The following is a 5,138-nucleotide window of genomic DNA, read 5'->3' as shown; positions in this document are numbered from 1 at the left end:
CTAGAACGAATTCTAATTATGCAGTTGCTCTTACTTCTAAACTCTGTTCCTGATACACTAGACAGACCACAGATACTTTTCCAGGTAGGCAACTGGGTGGAGAAGGGTACACAGCGTATTTTAAACAAATTCACTAAAGGAATCAAAGCCCAAGTTGTGTTCTGTTGCAACGCTACCTTTTGGGGGTACTCTTCCAAGCTTTCCAAAGATGCCAGTCCTACCTTGTTTTTTGTTTTCCTTTTGACAACAGAAAGGAAAGGTAATGCGTGAACATATTTCTATTTCTACTGAGAAGACCACCCAGTGGATTCTGCCAGAGCCTACAAATGTTTGACAAATACATTGTCAGAAGATAAGAAGTAAGAGCAAGATGAAGGGACAGTGCTGTTCTCCGGAATCCCAGCTGTCTGGGGCCCTGGAAAAAGTGCCTGGACAGCTCTCACCCTTTCACCTCCACTGCACTTACCCAAAAGTACCCGGAAACTTTTCTCTAGCTTTAAATTATAAGGACTACAGAAAAGAAATGTACCTGCTGTATGATGAGGTAGAATTACCTGTGACCCTTTCTCCTCAATAAGCATTAGTAGCAGGTTACCGTCACAACTATTTTAAAGGTGAGGCGGTAAGAATGGAATCCAAAGTGCATTAATAAGGTGTTCGGCAGAGATCAGACACAACCCACCTCAATCTAAAATATCTGACGCTCCTTCTAACTGGTTGCAAAACACGATACAGCCTGCGATCGAGCTGCACATCCGCAAGCCTGCGATTTTTTAAATGCCCAGTTCAGGCTATTTGTTTGTTTCCAGCCCCATCCAGAGTTTCCGGATGAAGTTTCAGGCGAGAGCTAGCACTCCCCACGCCACCCCAGCCCCTCGTTTCCGTCCTTCTTTCCTTCCCAACTTGGCTCCCCGGTAGTTGGAGAAGCCTCCTTTCCACTTCCCCGGAAACTGGTGACATTTCAGGGCTTCCCGCTCGCTGGAGGCCCCCCCAAGGATCTTCTCAGATACCTTCTCAGAGGACGCGCCACAGAACTGGGGATCACCCCGACCAGAGCAAGACTCCCTGCCCCCACGGAGCGCCCAGCCTCTGGGCTGCCTTTCTCGGGGAGCCCGCGAGCCCGGGGCTCCCCGGACCCGGAGCGCCGTGCCCAGCTCCTCCGGCGACACGCACCGGCGAAGTTCCCACCTGAGCAGGCAGCCGGAGGTGTCAGACGCGAGGGAGGGGCGGGGACGGGGAGCCCGGGCGCGGGGAGGCCAGACCCGGGGGCGACCGCGCGCGGAGGAGATGCTCCCGGGCCACCCGGGCTGGCCAACCTGCTGCCGCCTGCCAGAGCCGCGCGGGGAAACGCGCCGCGCTCCGCGCCGGCTGCCGCCCGCCCGCCCGCCCTCCCGCGCCCGGCGCCGCGGCCCGGGCACTAGGACCCCAGAAAGGAAGGAGGGCGCGCCGGCGGCGGCGCCGCACTTACCGCGCTCGGCTCGCCCGCGCCGCCGGCTCGCTACCCGGCCGCAGCCGCCGCGTCCACCCGAGCAGCGCGCACACACAGCACTTGGCCAAATTCAAAGGAGCCGGGCGCGGGGGAGGGGGCCCCGCCGAGGGAGCGGAGCGTGGGAGCTGGGGGAGGGGGGCCGGGAGGGGGAGCGGACAGCAAGTGTTACAACTTCCTTCCCTGCCCACCGCCCGGCCGCGGCGGGCGAGGGACGCGGCGAGGGGAGGGCAGCGCGCGCCGGAGCGCCAATGAGTTCACTTTCTTTTCCTCCCCCGCGCTCTCCCCCTCTCCCTTCCCGCCGGCCCCCTGGAAGCCTCCGGCTCGGCCGGAGAGGCCGGGCCGGAGTTTTCGGTTTTCGGCGGGGGGAGCCGGAGGACGGCTGGCGGCGAGGGAGGAGAAAGAGGGAGCGGGAAAGGTGAGGAGGCGAGCGGGGCGCGGTGCCAGGGAGCGGCATCCAGGACCTTAATTGTGCGACGGGGGGACGCGCCGGGCCGAGTGTGCCCGAGACCAGGCGCGTACACGTGTCCGTGTGTGTGCGTGTGTGTATGTGTGTGTGCGCGCGCGGGTGTGTGTGCCAGAGGAGGCGAGCCTACCATGCGCTTCCCCCGGTGCAGATCGCGGGAGAGCCCAATCACGGGGCGAGCTGGACCGGGCTGTGATCATTTATAATCCTGGACTCCTCCGCTCCGCCACTTGTCAAGATGACAGGTACTTTATTTCTTCTTCTTCTTAATTCAAAAAAAAAAAAAAAAAAAAAAGAGAGATTCCCCGTTTACTGCCTTTTTCTGTCAAATGGGATTTGCCGGACTGAACCACGTTCGCCGCCCCTCCCTTCTCCCCTCCTCCAGGCCGCGTCGGGTACGGGAAAGCTCCGAGGCTCCCATGCTGTGACCAATCAGTGCCTCTACTACTCTTGCCGTGATTTAGGGGTCATCCATGAATAACACTTCACGCTGATGAATGGCTCTTGCAGGCTTTCGGCTCTGATGAGGGGTCTGCCCGCCGCTGATTGCAAACACTAATGAACTCCCAGCGCCATTTGAAATTCACACGCACCTACAAAGTGCGGGGGTACGTGCGTGCGGGGGTGGGGGGGCGGAGGGGTCTGTCCTTTTCTTCTCCCGGCCACGCGCGCGCGCGCGCGCGCGCGGGGAGCGGGGTCGGGGAGGGGGGAAGGGGCGGGTAATTGCTTTGGACCGAAGTGGAAACACTTCTGTGTGTAATCAAACCTCTAACCTTCTTAGAAAACTACTTTTCTTGATCTTTCATAGGGTGGGCATTTCAGGTCAGCTGAGTCACCCGAGGAGGTAGGAGTGCGAGACACTGCCGGGAAGATGGATGCCGAGGCAGAAGGGTGTAATTAAGGATTTCCAGTCCCGGTAGGCGGCCCGTCCTTTACAAGAGGATCTGAAAATGACCTGCGCCTTCCCCTCCAGAGTGTCCTCTCGTCCCAGACTGAAAAGCGCAAATGACCTTCGCACGCGGGAAGGGGTGATACACGAGCCCCAACTCGGCACCGGCGGCGGAGAACAAGTGTCCGCCCTGTGGTTCAAGCACCAAGACCGCCCCAACAAGCGCGCGCTGGCCGGTGGGGACGGATTCTGGAGTCCTCCCAAGGCTCCACGCCCCGCATTCTCCGACGCCGCCCCCCTCCCCAGCTCTCCCCTGCTTCCACTCTGTGTGATGTGGGAGGAAAATAAAAGTTTACTGCTCCCCAGGAGACACTGTCACTTTGTACTCCCTTAAGTTCCCTGCAACACCCTCGCTCCCGGCTCCCCAGCCCCAGTCTCCCGGGCGTCAAGGAAGCCCACCGAGGCGGACCTAAGTTCCGGCTGTTCCGGAGTTTCGAAACACCCAATCCTCGACTTTCCAAGAGCTGCTTTCTGGCTCTCCGTCCTTCTGGAACCTGTTCCGCACCCGCCTGCAGCCGGGCTGGGGCGCGCGCGCTTGGGGAGGATGAGCGCGCCTGGCTCCTCTGGGGGCATCCTACCCCTCCTCCAGGGTGTAGCTGAGAATTAGTGTCCCAGGCCTCAATGGGCCGCTGGCAAACCTGACCCAGGAAGCCTGGCAGAGGAACCTAGTGAGCTCCGAGTCTTCTCATTCCATCTTCCGCTTTCAACTTCAGAGCAGAGGATTGCAACGACCTGCACCTAACCAGACTCGCGCTTGAAGGAAGTAACACGTACATTTGTAACCACGTGCAGACCAAGAAACAGAGTAAGCACTCTGAAAACAAGAGTAATGCCCCCCCCCCAGCCCCCCAGGAAAGCCGGAGGCTTCATGATAGTTTCTCCAAAGTTTTGGGTAGAACTGACAAGGAGAATCCTTTAACTTGAATTAGTGTGCCCAGTGCTTCTGAGTTCCCCGAAGTCGCTAAATGACCAAACGCACCTAAAAGTAACGTAATGCGTGATCAGCACGGCCCCACTCCCGGGGCGCACAAGCACATCCACGCGGCAGGGATCTAGAGTCAGCCTAGAGTGGATCAGTCTCTTTCCTGCCTTGTGTGTTTCACACTTGAAAAAAACAAGGCGGGGGGTGGGGGGAAGGGAATGAATGATTATTACCCTCTCATTGTAGCCATTCTCCTTTTCTTAAGAAAACTTTCGAATTGTGAAGATCTGCCCCAGATAACTACTTAAAGTTTGCATCCCTGATGTGACAGTAAGGAGACGGGTAGGGTGTTTCATAAATCACATTTGTGGCCCAGTTCCCACAAAAACATTTTAAGTGTTCGAAACTTTGCAAAGTGTCCATGTAACACTCCCCCTAGCTCTTTTGTACTTTACTATCCAGGAATACACACACACACACACACACACACACACACACACACAGGGAAGTAAGACACCTCAGAAAGAGGCCAGAACAAAACTAAATTGCTGGTAGGAGGTGAGGTCGGGGAGCGGCGTGTTCCTTCTTTTCAGCTCTTTTCTCTTTTCAGCCCTTATTATAGCTAAAGCTGGTAATGAGCATAGGAAACAATAGAACTCATAAAATTTAGAAATGGTAATAAATCTTGAAGCTTGTCTCTAGCGCGGCTCCCTGTTACACGATATTCAAAGTTTTTCAGTATGTGACGCCGAGCATTCCCACTAATTGCCCACGATACAGACAAAATACTCCAGAATTCATTCACACAGCCCCGTGCACTCTACGCTAAGCATCACTGGTGGACAAAACGCGCAGGCTTCCTCCGCGACCGTTGCGTGTGTGAGACGAAGCCCGAAATCCAGGCAGTTCATGTGTGTTAAGTTTGAGGCTTCGCGGGCTTTTCGGCCCCCCTCACTAACAAAGAAGTTCCATCATCGGAGGTCGTTAGGAAAAGCTGATGTTGCACACTGCCCAACTATACCGCTCGCTTTCTCCTCCAAGTGCATCCTTGGAAAGCGGAGAGGCAAGCTTGCTACGTGACCATCAGGCTTTTTGCCTCGCTGAGCTGCTGTCATGGGAGGGCGGGGGTGGTGGGTAGATCACGCAGTGCCCTCGGCTGCAATAAAAAAAAACCCCGAGCGGGAGAAGAAATGCAAGACGTGGCTGTCTGTTTTGCAAGCCTCTGGCCGCTCACAGCAAACTCTGCCGGGCGCGGCTGGTGACTTTGCCGCCTTAACGCGGCCGGTCGTGTACGGGATGATGGGGCCCGAGCCGC

General features: G+C 56.9%; 1 long non-coding RNA gene across 1 annotated transcript; it reads left to right on the top strand.

Moving 5' to 3' along the window:
* The first annotated feature begins 1,798 nt into the window (after positions 1–1,798).
* LOC125164320 (uncharacterized) lies at positions 1,799–3,188 on the top strand. The gene is made up of 4 exons (XR_007151720.1): positions 1,799–1,904; positions 2,104–2,197; positions 2,338–2,560; positions 2,761–3,188. It is a non-coding gene; the product is annotated as an uncharacterized LOC125164320 (long non-coding RNA).
* Positions 3,189–5,138: the final 1,950 nt, after the last annotated feature.

The sequence above is a fragment of the Prionailurus viverrinus genome, chromosome B1 (genome assembly GCF_022837055.1).
Source record: "Prionailurus viverrinus isolate Anna chromosome B1, UM_Priviv_1.0, whole genome shotgun sequence".
Classification (NCBI taxonomy): Eukaryota; Metazoa; Chordata; class Mammalia; order Carnivora; family Felidae; genus Prionailurus; species Prionailurus viverrinus.
The sequence above is the reverse complement of the archived record's forward strand: the minus strand, read 5'-3'. Positions and strand labels throughout refer to the sequence as shown.